The sequence below is a fragment of the Chenopodium album genome, chromosome 11 (genome assembly GCF_948465745.1).
Source record: "Chenopodium album chromosome 11, dcCheAlbu1.1, whole genome shotgun sequence".
Lineage (NCBI taxonomy): Eukaryota > Viridiplantae > Streptophyta > Magnoliopsida > Caryophyllales > Amaranthaceae > Chenopodium > Chenopodium album.
In genome coordinates this window covers 8,415,009-8,436,455 of record NC_137844.1, presented here as the reverse complement: position 1 = coordinate 8,436,455, position 21,447 = coordinate 8,415,009, and the positions used below count along the sequence as shown (strand labels likewise).

At 37.9% G+C, this 21,447-nt stretch overlaps 1 long non-coding RNA gene and 3 pseudogenes across 4 annotated transcripts; 1 reads left to right on the top strand and 3 right to left on the bottom strand.

Annotated features, from left to right (window-relative positions):
* Positions 1 to 1,101: 1,101 nt before the first annotated feature.
* Positions 1,102 to 3,446, bottom strand: LOC145568466 (putative UDP-rhamnose:rhamnosyltransferase 1 pseudogene; annotated as a pseudogene).
* A 4,074-nt stretch (positions 3,447 to 7,520) lies between these two features.
* On the top strand, positions 7,521 to 12,840 carry LOC145567331 (uncharacterized). 4 transcript variants are annotated; one of them, XR_014095555.1, is made up of 3 exons: positions 7,521 to 8,298; positions 8,926 to 9,080; positions 12,444 to 12,840. It is a non-coding gene; the product is annotated as an uncharacterized LOC145567331 (long non-coding RNA). The 4 variants fall into 4 exon arrangements; XR_014095552.1 differs by having other exon boundaries at positions 8,926 to 9,097; XR_014095554.1 differs by having other exon boundaries at positions 7,521 to 8,432; positions 8,926 to 9,097.
* Positions 9,205 to 11,042, bottom strand: LOC145567330 (putative UDP-rhamnose:rhamnosyltransferase 1 pseudogene; annotated as a pseudogene).
* An 83-nt stretch (positions 12,841 to 12,923) lies between the features above and the next one.
* On the bottom strand, positions 12,924 to 20,802 carry LOC145566217 (putative UDP-rhamnose:rhamnosyltransferase 1; annotated as a pseudogene).
* Positions 20,803 to 21,447: the final 645 nt, after the last annotated feature.

Below are 21,447 nucleotides of genomic sequence, written 5' to 3'. Positions count from 1 at the left end.
CCGACCCGAAAAAAATTATCCGTTTCGAACTGTAACCGATCCGATTTGATCCGAGAAATTCAAGACCCAAACCCGATCTGTAACCGAACCGAACTCAACCCGAATCTGAACTTGACCCGATTTGAACTCAACCCGACACCGATTTGATCCGACCTGAACTCAACCCGAATCCGATTTGACCCGACCTGAACTCAAACCGAACCGATTTGACCCGACCCAAGCTCAACCCGATCCGAAATTGACCCGACAAATAACCGATCAGATCCGATCTGTTTTGACCCGAACTGATATTAACCCGACCCGATTTTAACTCGATTTGATTTTTACCCGATCCGAATTTAACCCGACCATGATTGATTATTGACCTTTTTATTCAAGTTCTTATATTATATATTTACTAATTATTAATAAGTTAACTTTTTTACTACAAAGAAATAGTCTGGAGTCTTAAGTTTACTACAAACCATCACGTGAGACAATCTGACCAAAAAGTAGGTGGGGTCCATATAAAGAGCCCTCTCTTCCTATATCTCTCCTTTTTTCTCTCTCTACCATGTGTTTTTAGAATATTTTAATCGTTGTTATGTATTTACAAATACATAACATTCCTTCATTACTACTTCCTCTACAACTGTGCATTATCCTAGAATTATAGGCATTATACATCATACGGTTATATACACACCCTACATATGCAATAATTTATGCTCAAATAAAAAGAATGTACATAGTAACAATTAACCATCACTATGTATAATGTCAAGTTTTTAATATAACAATTGAATTAGTGATAAAGTAATTCTAACAACTCTAACAAATATCTTATACAAATTGAATTAGTAATAAACTAAACTAATAGTACAGAACTCATAACCTCGCAAGATTGTACAATTGATGAAGAGTTGTACCCTTGTAATAACCTTAAAAAATTGATATTCTATTTTGTATACATCACCATATGTAACTATTATTACTCATCAATCACTAGCTCGGTCTCACTTATATAGGTACGATAAGTTATCGATAATTATTCAATCTCAATTTTCCTTTAAGATAAAAATTATACATAACTTGATCAAATGAGAAAACTAAAACTTCGTGCTTCATAATTAATAATCATATTGAACCAATAATAAGGTAAAAACTCAATAATATCTCTAGATTAAAAATAACCTTATTTGGATATGAATTTGGTCAGCTCGACCAAAATCCAGCCAAACACAAAAAGGAATTGAATTGAAACTGGCCATTTAATGAATCAACGGATCAACCTTATCTGAATCGAACCGAACTTGACCGAACTGAAATCATCCGAACCGAAATCAACCCGACCCAAATTCATCCGACCCGAAGTTATCCGGTTAAACCCGTTTTAAACCCGATCCAAATTTATCCGAACCGAAAGTGAACCGATCTGGAGTTGACCCGACCCATATCCGACCCGGACTCGATAGACCATGACCCGAATTTGACCCGACCCAAATTTGACCCGATCCGACCCGATCCGAGTTAAAAGGATAATTTTGATCCGAACATATCCGACCCGAGCAGACCCGACCCGATCAGACCCGACCCAAACTCCATCCGGTTATCCGAATTGACACCTCTAGGTACATTGCAAAGTGTGTATATCCAGGAAGAGCCATTAAGAACATCTCTATTTTTCCTCTTTTGTGCATTTCAATTCAAGCACCCCACCTTACTACTACTTGGAATACTACCGTTGTTGATTGCAAAGTATGTTTGAAAAGATTGAGTTGAGAAACTCATTCAAGATTGCTCTAATATAGTGTAGGGGCGAAACGTTTTAACTAAAAATAAACTAAGGAAAGAGTGTATTTTATTGTTTTATTGAAAAGTATGACCTTAACAAAGATATATAAGCAAATACATCAAATAAAATTAAATTGAAGCAATAAAAGACTACATTTGACCTTTAACATAGATCTACGAGCGAATTAATTGATCGCTAATCATTATGTTTCAGATTTGTAGTCATAAAGATGATCAATAAGTTCATCTATATATTTGTCGTGCAAGCTTTCATTAGCAATAATTGGACTATATTTCTTAGCTTCATTTCTGTACATCTTACCAGCTTCATCCTGGAGCACCAATGCCAGTGACTGAGCCACTGAGCTTCTAGTAAATGACCCATCTTCCTTATTCCTCGGTATTTCTATTCCGACTCTTTTCTCCTCTGCTAATCTCGCATTTATCCCTTGATCCACCACCAATGGCAGCATTATTAGCGCCTTTCCAAACATAAGTGTCTCAACAATTGAGCTAAACCCAGCATGATTCAAGAACCCTCCCACTGAATCATGTTGCAGTATCTTGAGCTGAGGTGCCCAGCTCGTCCAAACCAACCCACGATCTCGAGTACGCTCCACAAACCCGTCTGGTAATTCCACAGAAGAACCAACTGATCTCCGAAGTGCCCATAAGAAAGGCAACTTAGATAACTCCAAACCAAGTGCCAACTCGGTGAGCTGTTCTTGGCTTAGTTCAACCTCACTCCCTAGTGCTACATACACCACTGAAGCACTTCTCTGTTTCTCCAGCCAACCAAAGATTGAGTTCTGCGCATCATCAGCATCTTCCCGGCTTTCCTCTAAAGAAGGTGGTAGCAATCCCACAGGAAGCACCGTCTTCTCTGCAACAAGTTTATCTACAAGATGAAGGTATTCAGCTTCTAGCTCGAAGCAGCCACGTACTGCGATCAAATCACTGCTGTTAAAAGCAGTCTTAAAACGAAAAAAATCAGTAACATCCGAAGAAGTTTTTGTTGTTGTGTTTTTGTGAAACATCCTCGCCTCGTAAGGCAGAAAGTAGACGGTGCTTTTCGGAAAGGGGATCCACGGTGGAGGGCTAGTTAGAAATTCAGCATTTGTAAAGAAATCATCAGAAGTACCATCATCCTGAAATAATGGACCTAACATTGTAAGCATCCTCGCACTAAATATGGAGAAGAAGACTTTTCGAATGCCAAGTTTTTCAGCTATAGGAGGTAGCCAGTAGCAACTGAAGTCGTAGAAGATCCAGTGTAATGGATAAGTAGCAGCAGAAGTTTCGAGAAAAGTTTTCATAGGATCTTGTAAACCGTCGTAGGCTTTCTTTAGGAGATCGAATCCCATACTAAAGCCTACGTCCGTGGTGGCTTCAGCATTTGGTGGAAGGTTTTCAACTCGAGGCAACGGAAGAGGGACTAGAGTGATCAAAGGGGCTATGTTTTCAGGTATGTTTGGAAGACGTTTGAGGTTTCGAGGGGTTGAAACAAAGAAAATGTGGTGTCCCTTTGCAGCTAAGCGTTTGGAGAGCTCAAGGAAAGGTAATATGTGACCAAATGCTAGCCATGGGAACATAACTATGTTGAGCTTCTTACTGTCTTCCATGGTTTTGGAAAAAAGAATGATGTATTGCTTGTTTAGTCTTTACCCCAAATATATACAAGTAAGGCCCTGTTCTTTTGAGCTTCTGGGCAGAGCAGGGGTCAGCTGAGCAAAGCAGAAAAGAGTAGAGCAGAGTCGAGCCGAGCAGAGCAGATTTCAACATTATTATTATTATTATTATTATTATTATTATTATTATTATTAAGTGTATATATCATTGATTTAGGTGAGTGAAAACATAAATAAATGTGTTCCATATTTAACATATGTTAATAGTAGAAAGATAAAAGATATGTTATGGTGGTGGTAGGTGCTCACGGGCTCACCATACTTGCAAAAATTATCTGGCATGTAGCATCAATTTACAGACAGATGATGACAGGTTAGTTTGCAGATTTGTGGCTATTAAGACTCCTCTGTTCGTCTTCTTTTAATTTGCCTCATATGAAAATGCGCTCTTCTTTAAGCTTTGATAAGATAAAATATTAGTGGGACTAGTAAATTTAACTCTGATAGTAAAGCAATGGTCCTTTATGATCATGTATAACATGAAGCAAATTTGGACAATTTATAAAGAAAAATGAAGCAAAACTAAAGGAACGTATCTAATTGTTAGAGTAGATCAGAGCAAGAGCCCCGATTATTATAATTCTAAAAAAAAAAAGAGGGAGTCCAAGTTAATCTTAGAGATTAACATTCCATATTATCTCATTTCACAACTTTATGCATTTATTTATGTGTTACTTTAGTATTTTACTTATAGTATATCATTTAAAAAATAAAAGAAACAGATTAAATTGTGAGAGGAGATATATTTATAGATTTATCTCCAAAAGAAACTTGAATAGAGTAATTATCAAATTGGTTTTTTTTTTTTAAGAAACAAAATACGGTAGTTGGTACGGAGATAATATTATATTTACACGCTTAATTTTATCTCCTTCGACCCTGTTTACTCCACCTAAAAAATAATATTCAGTAAAAATAATTTTAGTTCAGGAAAAATAATTTCAGTTTAGCAAAACTAATTTCAATTCAGTAAAAATCAGTAACTATAAATAAGAAATATAACCAGAAAAGAATTTCAGTTCGGTATAATCAATTTCAATTCAGTAAAATTAATTTCATTTCAGCAAAAATAATTTCAGTTCAATAAAATTAATTTTAGTTAATGAAAATAATTTAAATTCGGCAAAAATAATTTTAGTTTAATAAAAATAATTTCATTTCTTCAAAGATAAGTTGAAGTAAACTGACAATCCTCTCAATACGAATTTCCTCTTCTCTTAAAATCTCCTCGAAAATCTTAATTAACAATAAATTGGATATCTAATAGGAAAAATTAGAAATAATAATCCCAACTTTGATGAATTTTGCTAGAATAATCCCAACTTTGGAGTATTCTGGAATAATCCGAACTTTTTGGGTTCCTTTTTTTCTTCAATCCCATAAATCAGTGACCGGTTGAATTGTAATACCCCGTATTTTTGAAACGTATTTCTAATTATTTAATTAATTAGTATTCTCTTAAAAAGGGTATTTTAGTAATTTATTTTATTATTTGGATTTTGGAGCTAAAATGATAATTGAATTTTGGCGCCAAAAGTATTTTAAAAAATTAATAATTATTTTTGGATTTTGGATAAGATTTATTATCCATTTATTTTATTTTAAAAACCGGATTATTTATATATATTTCGGATATTTTAAATAATTAAAATTATATTTTAATTATTTAATTAGGAGGTCCGAATTTCCTAAATAATAAGCTATGATTTTTGGATTTTCTAAGTGTAGAAAATCTGATTTTCTTAGTGAATTTATTTAGTGAATAATTGGTTTTTCTTAATTAGTTATTTTATACAATAAATATTATTTACACAATTATTTTTAATTCCTTAAAACTAGCAAATTAATTCCCTAAATATCTAAAGGGAGGTCCGAAAATATGAGCTTAGGAAAGCTCAAATTTTCGGCCACCATGATGGATTTTTGGGTGATTTATTTTGGTAAATAGTATTTTCAATTATTTTCTCAAAATCTCTTATTTTCCTTAATTTTATTTTTCCATCTCACAAAGATTTGATCATCTTATTTTCTTACCTTATTTCATCTTTGATTATCCCCAAATAATCTCTTTTGTCATATTATTTTCATGACAAACACACTTTCCAAAATTCTATTATTCTTAATCACCTTAATATCAAAAGTTTCCATATTTCTTTGTTCACTTCTCCAAGTAATTTCCTTAATTCTTTTTACCATAATTCTTCCTACATTCTCCTACCATAACTCTTTCATTCATGAGCCTATAAATACCCCTTCATACCTCTCATATTCTTCACACCAAAAACCCAATCTTCTTCTCTCTTATTCTTCTTCTTTTCCCTAAACCTTTTCATACTTTCTTTTCCTCTATTTACACAAATCATCCCGTTTATCTTTGAAACTAGTTTTCGGGCATTTCTGGTCAGTTTTTGGGGTATTAACGTTACAGAAGATTGTTCCTCTCAAAAAATACTTGAGGTTAGGCTCAAGAATCACCCAATTTGGAGTTATATTGAAGGAGTTATGACCTTTGCAAGTTTTGCCTATTATTTCCAATGAAAATTCAATTCTCTTTAATCATATTCCTTTATTTTCTTCATGGTTAGTTTTTTAAAATACAAATACCTGTTTCAAAGCTATAATTTTATATTAAAGTATTATTTTAAAAGAGTTTTATAGTTCATGCACATTAGATTTGAGTTTATGTTGTGATAACCTTATGGTTATGTTATTTGCAAGGTGTATTTGTGATTGAACTTTGAAAGTGCGAAGTGTTGATTGATATTCGGAATCAAAGTTCTTGAGGTTCCTTTTGTGTGGTTTTTCTAGCAAGGATCAAGGTACGTTTAGGTGACTAGATACCTTTAAAAGTGATTGGTTTGAATAATATGTTTTACATGATTTGATTGGTGATTGAATTAAATTGATTTGAATTATGATTTTGAAATAAATTATGTTTTAAGGTATTGATTTTAATAAAACTATTTTGAATGATTGATTTTTAAATCATGTTTTGAATGGTTTGGATTACTTATCGTGTTTAAATAAAATAATTGATTTTAAAAGGTTTGTTGAATTAAATAAAAGGTTTTTCAAGGAAGAGTTATTGATTTTGAAAAGTTATTAATATGAGATTTTATTCTCAAGTATCTATTTAAAAGGTTTTGATTTTGAAAGTATGTGGAATTATTAAAAAGGATTTTGAATTATATTGGAATTTATTGGATAGTAAAAGGATTTATTGAACCATTGGATTATTATTATTAATGCTTTATAAGCATGTTGGTAATCCCACTATGCAGATTTGGTTTGTTGATAAGGCCTTGGACTTTGTATGACCGAGTCTTTCCTCAAGAATAGCCTTGTAATATAAGGAGACTAGCTTGGGGGGTATGCACACTTAGGTGAGAAATTGGATTAAAAGAAATTGGTTCTTAATAAAGGAATTGGTTTTATTAACTATTATTTTAATTATTGAATCATTGGAATCGGTTTTGGAATAATGAGTTTGGAATTTATTGGATTAATTATTGGAATTGATTTTTAAAGCATGTTTGCAAATAAATTGAGTTTACATTATCTTGCACTTATCGTACTTAGCATATTTTGCTAATCCGTATTTCCTATTTGTTTTGGTTCGCCCTGTTTACCATAATGGTAAGCAGTGTTGACTATTTTCAGGTGGAGTCAATAATTGAGCATATGGAGTCCCGGGATTTGCTTCACCTAGTTTAGGAATGTTGGTCTTGTCTTTATTTTGAGTACTCATAACAATGTTACTATTTTTATAAGTATTAATAAAAGAAAGTTGAGTTTCCACTGCAAGTTTTGTTATTGAGTTAAGTATTTTGAGTAGCCTTGCGTAATCACGCGGTGGTAATACTCTCAAGTCTATCTCTACGGTATAATTATACGTATTATACTAGTATTTCTGTAGAGGGAGATTTGGAGGTGTTACATGAATGAGTTAAATTTTTGTTTTTTTTTTTTAAATTAACACGTGTCACAAGTGAATTGGCTAAAACAACATATAAACAAAAAATAATAATAATAATCCCCCAAAATCCCAGACACCAACCAACCCCAAAAACCACCAGCCTAATCCCAAAAACCACCGATCTAACCTAAAACGGCGGCGTTAATTCCCCTCCCCCTGCGTCAGTTTCCCCTTCCCCCTCCCCCCACTCGCCGGTTCTCCTTTTCCCCCAATCTCCTCCACTTGAAAATCGCCACTTAAAACCACATCTCCCACTCTTGAAAACCCCAAAATCTCCTCCCTAGCGTTGAAAACCCTAAACGCTTAGGGTTTCGGGGTGGTGGGAGGAACGATTTGGGGTTTTTGGCAGTGGGGAGGGGTTTCATTGGTGGATTCGGAGTTTCGCGGTGGTGGTTTCGTGGAGAATGTGGGGTGTTTCGGGGAAGGAGGAAGGCGATGACGCAGCGGAGGGTGTTTCGCGCGTTTCCCCGGCAAGAAAGGGGCGGTGGGCGGGGTAGTTGGGTGGTGGTTAGGGTTGTCCGGTGGGGGAAGGGGAGGCTAACCGATGGTTTGGTGATTTTTAGGGTTTTTTTTTTAAATTTAATTTTTTTTAGACCAATCAGGGCTTGACACATGTCAAGTGACCTGATACAGAGGTCATTGACTTTTGTTGACCGGTTAGGGATTGAAGAAAAAAAAAGAACTTCCAAAGTTCGGATTATTCCAGAATAATTTAAAGTTGAGATTATTCTAGCAAAATTCATCAAAGTTGAGATTATTATTTCTAATTTTTCTTAAAAACCCTAATCTACACAAAATTTGGTTCGCTGCACAATTAATGTGCTGCTCGAATTCTGTGGTCAAACGATCGCAAAATTACTGGTATTTTTTTGCGTAATTCACTAATTCGCTGCTAAAGTTTGATCATTTTTTGCCTTTTTTTAATGGTATTCGGCTATATTTTCTCAGGAATCGTGCATTTGTGCTAATTGTTTGTTGATTCAGGATTTTACGAAGTAATTGATTCAATTTTCTGGTAGTAGCTAATTAATCTGGAATCATAAATTTTGTTGAATTATGTTTGCGTTTTTTTTGCTGGTTATCTACAGAAAGAACGATTAAGGTGATTAATTAGATGACAAATTCATAAATGCTCGAATTCTTTTTTATTTTGCTGATTTGCTCGAATTTTGTTGCATTATTTTGAATTATTTGATGATTAAATTATCATATATGACCTGAATTTTAGTTTCAAGATAATTTAGATTATCAATTCGGTAGGTAGGCATTGACAGATTAAGTGAGTAGTATACAACAATGTAACTTTCAGTTCAACAATGAATAGAAAAAAAATCGATTGTTTATGATGTATGACCTAAGTTTAAGATGAAAAAGTCCAGAGTTTAGTTTGAGCTAAGGGAACGATTAGTCAATAATCGATGAAAATGCCAGGATATACAAGTATGATTTAGGCATTTAGCTAAAGAATATACATGTTTGATTTTGCAGTTAATATCTGCAGTCGAGCAGCAATTGCTTCAGCAAGCTATGAGTCTCACGCTGGAGCAGATCATTCTTTGCCTCCAGAGCAAAGACATCAAGTCCTTCTGCAGCAGATGATTCGGCAATAACATAGACAGACACATTTACGCCTGAGTTATCAGGTTTTGCCCTGTTATCAGTTAAGCATATTACCTTTTTATGTTAAGAGTCCTAATAATCCACAAGTCCACCACTCTGAGTGTACTTGTTGATTTCTGTTACTGTATGGTTAGAAACTTAGAATGTATGTATGTTTGAAAGATCGGGTTGAGAAATCATGATTATTCTTCACCATTAACATGGTATTGTTTAAGCTAGATACAATACTAACACAGTGTAAAATGCAAGCCACTTCAATTAAATTGAATGGACGAAATAAAAGATAACATTTTATTCTTGTGCTGAAAATATGAGCTTAACATAGATCTACAAGCGAATTCATCGATTGCTATGTTTCAGATTTGTAGTCATATAGTTGATCAATAAATTTGTCCATATATTGGTTGTGCAAGCTTTCATTAGCAATAACTGGAATATATTTCTTAGCCTCATTTCTGTAGATCTTACCAACTTCAATGCAAGTGACTGAGCCACTGAGATTCTAGTAAATGACCCATCTTCTTTATTCCTTGGTATTTCTATTCCAACTTTTTTCTCCTCCATCAATCTTGCATTGATTCCTTGATCAATCACCAGTGGCAGCATTATTAGTGGCTTTCCGAACATAAGTGTCTCAACGATAGAGCTAGACCCAGCATGATTCAAGAACCCTCCCACTGAATCATGCTGCAGTATCTTGAGCTGAGGTGCCCAGCTTGTCCAAACCAACCCATGGTCTCGAGTATGCTCCACAAACCCATCAGGCAATTCCACAGAAGAACCAATTGATCTCCGATATACCCATAAGAAAGGCAACTTAGATAGCTCCAAACCAAGTGCCAACTCGGTGAGCTGTTCTTGACTTAGTTCAACCTCACTCCCTAAAGCTACATACACCACTGAACCACTTCTTTGTTTCTCCAGCCAACCAAAGATTGAGTTCTGCACACCATCATTTTCGCGGCTTTCCTGTATAGAAGGTGGTAGCAACCCTACAGGTAACACTGTCTTCTCTGCAACAAGTTTATCTAAAAGTTGAAGGTATTCACCTTCTAGCTCGAAGCAGCCACGTACAGCGATCAAATCACTGCTGTTAAAAGTAGTCTTACAACGAAAAAAATCATTAACACCTGAAGAAGTTTATATTGTTGTGTGTGTGTGAAAAATCCTTGCTTCGTAAGGCAGAAAGTAGACGGTGCTTTTCCGAAAGGGGATCCATGGTGGAGGGCTAGTTAGAAATTCAGCATTGGTAAAGAATTCATCAGCAGTACCATTATCCTGAAATAATGGACCTACCATTGTAAGTGTCCTTGCACCAAATATGGAGAAAAATACTTTTCGAATGCCGAGTTTTTCAGCAATAGGTGGTAGCCAGTAACAACTGAAATCATAGAAAATCCAGTCTAATGGATAAGTAGCAGCAGAAGTTTCTAGAAAAAATTTCATAGGATCTTGTAAACCGTCGTAGGCCTTCTTTAGGAGATCAAATCCCATACTAAAGCCTACGTCGGTGGTTGCTTCACCATTTGGTGGTAGGTTTTCAACTTGAGGCAACAGAAGAGGGACTAGAGTGATCAAATGGGCTAAGTTTTCAGAGATTTTTGGAAGACATTCGAGGTTTCGAGGGGTTGAAACAAAGAAAATGTGATGTCCCTTTGTAGCTAAGCGTTTGGAGAGCTCTAGGAAAGGTAATATGTGACCAAATGCTAGCCATGGAAACATAACTATGTTGAGCTTTTTGGTATCTTCCATGGTTTTTGAAAGAGATAGAATGCTGTATTGCTTGTTGTTCTGTGTTTATACTTTATACACCCCAAATAACTGAGAGAGGTTGGTTGTTAGTATATATTGTACTGTGTACTTTCATTTCTAGAGGTTGGCAATATTAATACCTATGTTACACAGACTTGAGTACCCATGTCCGATATGGATATGTGCTCAAGTGTCCGACTTGACTATTTTATGAAAAAGTTTCATGATTTTTTTATTTTTTTTTTAATTTTTTTGATAAAAAGTGAAGTGTCTAAATGTCATACTCATGTCCGAGTATCGAGAGTCTAACATGGATATTTGAGGTGAAACGAAGAGTCCATGTAACATAGAGTTTAATACTGTGCTCTCTTTGGCATTACACCATATTTCTCTTTTAGATGTCCATTGAGTTTGTTTCATATAGGTCAGATCACTACTCATTTACTCTCACATACACTGTTTTAAACTCACAATCTTTCTATCTCATCAACTTTGCAGACAAAAACTTTGAAAAGTAACAATTCTCTTATGGGATAATTCTAAAGAGTAGTTGAGATGATTACTCGCAATCTAAATCAGGGTCCAAAGTGGAGTATTATCATCCATACGTTCCGGACTTTGCTTTCATGGTAGTGCCCAACTAACAAGCATTATGTATACAAAAGGACTTGTACATATAAATGCATAATGCATGTGGATGTGGTGCTCCCAGGCTCACCATATTAACAACCATACTAAATTATTAAGTTTGTAGAATTAAAAGTCAGATGATGACAGGTCAATGTGTTAACATGTGATACTGTAGTTGCCGATTTGTGACTTGTAAATTGCTGCCTTGGTTCCATTTTATTTGCTCCTATCCATAGTAAGTACTAAGTAGTATGTTTATTAAGTTTTGATGATTGTGAAGCTTGATGAGATAAATATTGTTTGTGAGAATAACACAGTGATCTTCTGTTGTCATTAATGACATGAAGCAAATTTGGACAAATCCAAATTTGAAAATGGAACAATATCATGATTGCTGTGAACAAGAAACTCTTTTTGGCGGCAATAATTATAAATTTGCAAGAAAATCATGATTGTTAGTTTATCAGTTTGCAACAAATGATTCGGCAATAACATAGACTCATTTACGGGTGAGTTATTAGGTTTTTCCCTGTTATTAGTTCAAGCATGTACCTTTTGATAGGTTCATGTTTATTTTAGGGTCCTATTAATTCGCCAATTTTTCTGAGTATACCTGTTGATTTCTGTTACTGTATGATTACAATGTATGTATGTTTGAAAGATTTAGTTGAGAAATTATGATTATTCTTCACCATTATCATGGAATTGATAATTAAAGATATTATTGGTCAAAGATTTGCATCACCTTACTTGCTCAAGAGAAATGGAGCACTTATTAAAATATAGAGGGAGTAATTTACCAAACTAGCCTCAGGGAAGTTTCTGAAGTTCAGTTCTTAGTTTTTGTTTATCACTGTCTTATGAGATGCATGAATTTCAGATTTTATTCGCTTGATTCAATTGCAGAAGAACATTGGAGATGCAACTTGTCTCCTTTATGATTCTGGCATTCAGCTAAAGAAATTTTGAAGTTTGCACCTAGTAATATGTGTTTGATTTTGCAGTTAATATCTGAGGTCGAGCAGCAATTGCTTTAGCAAGTTATGAGTCTCACGCTGCAGCAGATCAATCTTTTGCCTCCAGAGCAAAGACATCAAGTCCTTAAGTTGCAGCAGATAATTCGGCAATAACATTAAGGCAGACTCATTTACGTGTTGAGTTATCAGGTTTTGGCCTGTTATCAGTTCAAGCTTATCACATTTTTATGTTAAAGGAGTCCAAATAATTCACTACTCTTTCTGAGTATACTTGTTGATTTCTGTTACTGTATGATTACAATGTATGTATGTTTGAAAGATTAAGTTGAGAAATCATGATTATTATTCACCATTTACATGGTATTGATAATGCTAGATACAATACTAACACAGTGTAAAATTCAACCGCTTCAATTAAAATGAAAAGGAGGAAATAAAAGATTACATTTTATTCTTGTGCTAAAATATATGAGCTTAATATAGATCTACAAGCAAATTCATTGATTGCTATGTTTCAGATTTGTAGTCATGAAGATGATAAGTAAATTTATCTATATATTGATTTTGTAAGCCTTCATCAGCAATAACTGGACTATATTTCTTAGCCTCATTTCTGTACATCTTACCAGCTTCATCCTGGAGCACCAATACAAGTGACTGAGCCACTGAGCTTCTAGTAAATGATCCATCTTCCTTATTCCTTGGTATTTCTATTCCAACTCTTATCTCTGCAAGGAACCAGCCCAGGCCAGAGGTCCGTTTCACTTATGCTAGAAGGCCCAAGAAATAAGCTAGAGCAGAACGACTTGGTGAGCTGGAGGTTGTCAGAAATCAGTTTTGGGGGGAAAGGGTTAAGAAGTAATTTTGGAATAAAATTAGTTATGGAGTTTGTTATTTTATTCTCTTTTGCTGGCAGCTTCTAGAGTCTGTTAGCTAGTTCAATTTTCAGTATTAATAGGAGAAATGGTGAGGGGGAATGCATGCAAAAAATTAATCAAGTAAAGTTGTTTGGGAGAGCTCCTTCCTCTCGAAAGAAGGCCTGTATTGTGAACTCTTTTGATTTAGCAATACAATTATCTCCTTGCTACTATTGCTTCTTTGTTTTTTTTTTTTCTCTGAATTCTCTGTTCTGAACTAATTCCCAGCAAAATTGGTATCAGAGCAGTGACGATCCGAGCCGGAGATGACAATGGCACGCCTCACAAATGCGCAACGAATGGATTTGATGGAGCAGGAGCTTGCTGGGATTCCGGCAAAGGTGGCTCAGGAGATAACTGCTGCTCTTGCAGCCGTCAAAACCGACCTCAATGCGATCCGTTCTGAGGTTCACTCGGCCATGGTGACTGGACCAATCACTCGTGACCCCAACGGTGGTCCCTGGGATAACCCATTCTCCTCGCAACACCACCTTGGTGATGGTGACGGTGGTTTTCAGGGCGGGCAATCAAACTGGAAGTTGAGGGAACTCGATTTACCCTTGTTTGATGGAACCAATCCGGATGGTTGGATTCTTAGAGCCGAGCGTTTCTTTCATTTTTATCGATTAAGTGAAGAAGATAAGCTAGAGGCGGCCGTCGTCGCGCTTGATGGCGACGCCTTGCTCTGGTATCAATGGGAGCATAGGCGCCACCCTTTGCTTTCATGGGAAGCGTTGAAGAAATTGCTCCTCCGGCACTCTGCATGAACAGTGGCTGGCCCACGAGCAGACCGGCACGGTGACCGATTATAGGCGGCGTTTTATTGAGCTTTTAGCTCCGATTGATAATGTTCCAGAAGAAATCGCAAAAGGCCAGTATATTAAGGGGTTGAAGGGAGAAATTCGGGTCGAGGTCCGAATCCTAGACCCGATCACTCTGGATCAGGCCATGGACTTATCCATGCGGATCGAAGAAAAAATTCGGGTTGGCCCGCGATCCAAGCCGTCTGGTAATTTACCCACGTGGCGTCCTCCTTTTCCAAACCTGCGATCTCACCCAAATCAATTCTCCCAAAACACCACAACCTTAAACACAAACCCGAACCACCAATCTACCACCACCCAACCTGTCCCTAACCGCAACACCTCCAACCACAAAATTTCCGGCGATATAAGGCGGCTATCGGAGAAGGAGCTTCAGCATAAGAGGGAGCAAGGTTTGTGTTTCCGTTGTGATGAGAAATGGACAATTAACCACCGCTGCCAGCACCGCGGCCTGAGCGTGTTGCTCATGGTGGGCGATGATGAAGAGGAAGACGCTGGTGATTTTTCCTTGGTGGAATCGAACCCAGATGACATGGTCATACCTTACCCAGACCCGAATTCTACCCCAGAAGTTTCCCTAAGCTCTGTAATGGGGTTAACAAGCCCGAAGACTATGCGCTTGGCTGGGACGGTCAACGGGGAGTCTGTGGTGGTGATGATAGATCCAGGTGCAACGCATAACTTTATTTCCACCGTGGCTGCCCAGAAATTGGATATTCAACCTTCAGAATCCAAGCGTTTTGGGGTAACCCTTGGCACCGGAGAGGCGGTGCAAGGGGAGGGCGTGTGTAAGAGCGTGGTGTTGGACCTCCAGGGAGTTACAATAGTGGAGGATTTTCTCATCCTTCCCCTTGGTAGCTCTGACATAATACTCGGTATACAGTGGCTTGAGAAGTTGGGAACGATCACCACCAACTGGAAAACGCAGACCATTAAATTTCAGTTGGGAGGAGACACGGTGACCTTGACTGGAGATCCTCATTTGGGACGAACTGGAATTTCCCTTAAGTCCGTGTTTAAGAATTTGCAGAAGGGGGGGCAGGGGTTTTTGTTGGAGTTGAACCACTTGGAGACAATGGAGGAAGAAGAGCCAGTAGTACCAGCTGCCTTTCAACCTCTAATTCAGGAATTTCAGCATGTGTTTAACTTGCTTAGTGGCCTGCCCCCACACCGTCACATTGAGCACTCCATAGTGTTACGCAACGGCACTAATCCCATCAGAGTTAGGTCGTACCGCTACCCACAATCTCAGAAGACTGAGATTGAGAGGCTGGTTGCTGACATGCTCAGTGCTGGGATTATTCAGTCCTCAACAAGTGCTTATTCGAGTCCGGTTTTGCTAGTTAAAAAGAAAGACGGTTCATGGCGTTTCTGTGTGGATTATAGGGCGCTCAATAAGGAGACTATCCCAGACAAGTTTCCAATTCCCATCATTGATGAGTTGGGAGGGTCGGCGGTCTTTACTAAACTTGACTTAAAGTCAGGTTACCATCAGATTCGGGTGTGCCCTGCCGATGTCCATAAAACGGCCTTTCGAACCCATGATGGCCATTACGAATTTCTCGTAATGCCGTTTGGCCTTACCAATGCCCCAGCCACCTTTCAGTCTCTTATGAATGAAATCTTCAAGCCGTTCCTACGCAAATTTGTGTTGTTGTTTTTCGATGATATATTAGTATATAGCCCCTGTGCCGAGTCTCATCTGGTGCACTTGAGAAGGGTTTTGCAGACTCTGGCAGAGCATCAGCTCTACGCAAATTTCAAGAAATGTGAGGTGGGCAAGGCAAGGGTTGCTTACTTGGGTCACATTATCTCGGCAGCAGGGGTAGAAGTGGATTCAACCAAGGTGCAGGCAATGTTAGATTGGCCTCCCCCTACAAACTTGAAGCAACTCAGAGGGTTTCTCGGTCTCACAGGTTATTATCACAAGTTTATTCAGGGCTATGCACAAATTGCTCAACCGTTGACTGATCAGTTACGCAAGGATAATTTTGGCTGGACCGAGGAGGCAACCACAGCCTTCAATTCTCTCAAATCTGCCATGATCAACGCTCCTATCTTGGCTGCCCCTAATTTTTCCTTGCCTTTTGTGGTGGAGACCGATGCTTCGGGGCATGGTCTAGGGGCGGTTCTCTTGCAAGCAGACCATCCAATTGCGTATTTCAGCAGGATTTTGGGTGTTAGAAGTCGTGATAAGCCCATTTACGAGAAGGAATTAATGGCTATAGTGTTTGCCATTGAGAAATGGCGACATTACTTGCTAGGACGCCATTTCATTGTTCGTTCAGATCAACGAAGCCTTAAATATCTCTTAGAGCAACGGGAGGTGGGTCAGTCTTATCAAAAGTGGATTAGCAAGCTTATGGGCTATACGTTTGATATCCACTACAAACCTGGCCCTACAAACAAAGTGGCAGATGCCTTATCGCGCCAGTACAGCCCTGAGATTGAGTGCTCTTCTCTGGTCACTTCTTGTAGCCTCCGTTGGGATTATGTGCAGTCATTTATTGAGAAGGATGGTGCTTTGCAACGTTTGATTTCTCAGTTGAAAAAAGGGGAGTACACTCCCAAGTGGTTCACTTTGGATAATGGAGTGTTGAAATATAAAGGGAGGGTGGTGATTCCAAAACACAGTGAGCTGACACTCAAGTTGCTTAAGGAATATCACGATTCCTTGGTAGGTGGGCATGCAGGGGATCTCAAGACGTACCACCGTTTAGCTGGAGAGTGGTTTTGGTTTGGCATGCGAAAAGATGTGGCAAAGTATGTGCAGCAATGCCACATTTGCCAGCAAAATAAGAATTCCACTTTATCTCCCCTGGGTCTCCTTCAACCCTTACCCATTCCCGAGAGGGTATGGGAGGATATATCCATGGATTTCGTAGAGGGTTTGCCTAAATCCATGGGTTGGGACACTTTTCTTGTGGTGGTGGATCGCCTCACAAAGTATGGGCACTTCATTCCCCTGAAACACCCCTTTACAGCTCAGAGTGTGGCTCACAGCTTCTTGACTGAGGTGGTTAGGTTACATGGCATACCTGGTTCTATCGTCTCAGACCGGGACAAGGTCTTTCTTAGTATTTTTTGGTCGGAGTTGTTCAAGCTGCAGGGCACTCAGCTCATGCGCAGCACGGCTTATCACCCACAGACTGATGGTCAGACAGAGGTCGTGAATAAAGGTATTGAATCCTATTTGCGGTGCTTTGTGAATGGGAAACCCCATACTTGGGCTCGTTGGCTGCCATGGGCCGAATACTGGTACAACACTTCTTTCCATACCGCCACCAATTACACACCATTTAAGGCCCTTTATGGTAGAGAACCCCCGCACCTGATCAGATTTTCAGCAGGCAGTACTGCTGTGTCTTCGGTGGAAGAGCAGCTACGGGAGAGGGATGCTATTTTGGATGACCTGAAATTTCACTTGGTGCAGGCTCAGGTGTATATGCAGCAGTATGAAAATAAGAGTAGACGTGACGGGGCTTTTGAGGTGGGGATCTGGTGTACCTCAAACTCCAACCTTACAGACAACGCTCATTAGTGAGGAGGTCTAATGACAAACTTTCCCCTCGCTTTTATGGCCCTTACCAAATTCTTCAGAAAATTGGCATGGTTGCTTACAAATTGCAGCTTCCACCAGGCACCAAAATCCATCCTGTCCAGTGGCGGAGGGAGAGGGGTACAAGGGGGGACAGCTGTCCCCCCACTTTGGAAAAAAAAAAATCAGTTTTTTATTATTTAAAAAAAAAAAAAAGAAAAAAGCCTTGCAAGTCACGCACAAGGTACAAGTTGTACTGATCCACAAACAAAAAGAGAGCAAAAGTAAGGAAGTTAAGTCACATCACATATAAAGACAAAAAATATAAAGAATAAAAAATACTAAAAGACAAACATAAAAAGTTAAAAAAAAAAATATTAAGACTTTTACAATTCCACCAATTCACCAAAATTGTACTCCACGGACCAGTGGACCACGAGGCTCAAGGCACGCGACACGAGTGACGTCACTGACTGACGATCTGACGCCGGCGACGCTGATTGCTGACACCCCACCGACGGCACACCAACAATTAATTTGTCTTTGATTTTTCCCCAAATTTAAAGTAAGTAACTTCTAATTATAAATTAACCCTCTAAACCCTAAATCTTATTATTTTTTTAATTGTTTAAGTGCCAATTTTTTTAAAGTGTTAATTGTTTAAATCCTAATTTTCTAATGGTTAATTGTTTGAATTCCAATGTTTAGTTAGGGTTGTCAAATAGTTCACTTTATAACTTGTTATTTGTGTTTAATTGTTTGGTTATTTGGATTGTATGATATGCAATTATGAATATACGATGGTAATTGAATTATTATTGATTCATTGTTTACATTCTTATTGGTTAAATTAGGCCATGTCAAAACAATCCGATCTTCGACAATTTATGTTTAAAAGAATGAAATCTTAAGGAAATGAACCCACTTCATTTACCTCCCCCGAAACTCAAGAAAATGTTGTAGAAAATGGTGGTGGTACAATTACTAGTAATGTACCACTGGAGGAGGAAGAATTGATATATGATGTTGAACTACTTCCCCATGATCCGGGAAAAAGAATGAATATAATGGATTATCCCCCAAATCAATGAAAATGGTGGTGGTCGTTTTTTTATTTGTAAAATTTTAACTATAAACCTATCGTTGTGTTTAATTTTTTTTTTAATATATTTTTGTCAAATGATGCGACGTTTAGTTGTCGTCCCCCCGGTTGTATATTCCTGGCTCCGCCACTGATCCTGTCTTCCATATCCCGCAACTGAAGAAGGCTGTTGGGGCAGGGCATTGACCAACCTCACTTCCAGCACAATTATCAGCAGAGATGGTGCTTGAAGTCGAACCTGAAGCAGTACTTGGGGTGCGAAGTTCTAAGGAGGTCTTGATTCGATGGAAAGGATTGTAGGATTTTGAGGCTACATGGGAGCACTTTGATGAGGTTCACTTAAGGTTTCCTAGTTTCCACCTTGAGGACAAGGTGAAACTTTGGGTGGGGGGTATTGCAAGGAACCAGCCCAGGCTAGAGGTCCGTTTCACTTATGCTAGAAGGCCCAAGAAATAAGCTAGAGCAGAACGACTTGGTGAGCTGGAGGTTGTTAGAAATCAGTTTTGGGGGGAAAGGGTTAAGAAGTAATTTTGGAATAAAATTAGTTATGGAGTTTGTTATTTTATTCTCTTTTGCTGGCAGCTTCTAGAGTCTGTTAGCTAGTCCTAGGAGAAATGGTGAGGGGGAATGCATGCAAAAAATTAATCAAGTAAAGTTGTTTGGGAGAGCTCCTTCCTCTCGAAAGAAGGCCTGTATTGTGAACTCTTTTGATTTAGCAATACAATTATCTCCTTGCTACTATTGCCTCTCTGTTTTTTTTTTTGCTCTGAATTCTCTGTTCTGAACTAATTCCCAGCAATCTCCTCCATAAATCTTGCATTTATCCCTTGATCCAGCATCAATGGCAGCATTATTGATGGCTTTCCGAACATAAGTGTCTCGACGATAGAGCTAAACCCAGCATGTGTCAAGAACCCTCCCACTGAATCATGTTGCAGTATTTTGAGCTGAGGTGCCCAGCTCGCCCAAAGCAACCCACGGTCTTGAGTACACTCAACAAAACCGTCAGGCAGGTCTGCAGAAGAACCAATTGATCTCCTAAATGCCCAAAGGAAAGGCAAGTTAGATAGCTCCAAACCAAGTGCTAATTCAGTTAGCTGTTCTTGACTTGGTTCAACCTCACTCCCTAGCGCTACATACACTATTGAACCACTTCTTTGTTTCTCCAGCCAACCAAAAATCGAGTTATGCACTTCATCTTTAGGGCTTACCTCCATAGAGGGTGGTATCAACCCCACAGGAAGCACTGGTTTCTCAGCAATAAGTTCATCTACAAGTTGAAGGCTACAAGTTGAAGGTATTCAGCTTCGAGCTCCAAGCAACCACGTACAACGACCAAATCACTGCTGTTACAGACAGTCTTAAAACGGAATAAATCAGGAACACCTGAAGAAGTCTTTGCTGTTAAGTTCTTGTGAAATCTCCTTGCTTCGTAAGGTAGACATTAGACGGTGCTTTTCAGAAAGGGGATCCATGGTGGAGGGGTGGTTAGAAACTCAGCATTGGTACGTGAATCAGCAGCAGGACCATTATCCTGACTTAATGGACCTAAGATTGTAAGCATTTTTGCACCTAATATGGAGAAGAAGGCTTTTCGAATTCCGAGTTTTTCCGCAATAGGAGGTAGCCAGTAACAACTGATATCATAGATGATCCAGTCTAATGAATAAGTAGAAACAGAATTTTCTAGAAAATGTTTCATAGGTTCTTGTAAACCTTCATAGGCCTTCTTTAGAAGATCGAACCCCATACTAAAGCCTACGTCGGTTGTGGCTTCAGCATTTGGTGGTAAGTTTTCAACTCGAGGCCAGGGAAGAGGGACTAGAGTGATCAAGGGGCTAAGTTTTCAGGGATGTTTGGAAGGTTCGAGATTTCGAGGGGTTGAAACAAAGAAAATATGGTGTCCCTTTGTAGCTAAACGTATGGAGAGCTCTAGGAAAGGTAGCATATGACCGAATGCTAGCCATGGGAACATTACTATGTTGAGCTTCTTATTATCTTCCATGATTTTGGTAAGAGAGATTTCAGATTTCTGTATTGTTTGTTTAGTCTTACCACAAATATATAAATACAATGCAAGTAACTCAGAGCGGTCGATCATTAGCTTATACATTCAATTTTGGAGCTCAACGATCGATGTTACTTTCACCGTATTCTGTTTAATATAGATGACAATTAGTTTATACTCCCTCTGTCCCTATTTTTTTGCCCCATAGCTAATTTTTGAGTCAACTTTTAATTAATTTGACTGCAAATTCTCATTAATGTATAAGAGATAACATAGTCAAGTGAGATCTTGCTGGATTCGTCGAATTATATATTTTATTAATATCAAGTTTTTATAATTTTTACACTTATAAATAAATCTTGAAATATATACATTTTAACATGCGTCTCGAAAACCGTAAAAAGTCCAATGGAGCAAAAAAAAAGGGACAGATGGAGTAATAGATAAAATATTATTATAAGAAGTGATCATGTATATATAAATAATTTAATTTTGGGGCGAGTAAATATAATATGGGGGTAAGATCAGATACTTTTTTTTTTTTTTTTTTTTTTGAAACCGATCGGATACGTATTTGAACAATGCCACAATTGTTTGTATGCACGTACTCACGTAGTAATATACGGAGTCATACTTTTTTTT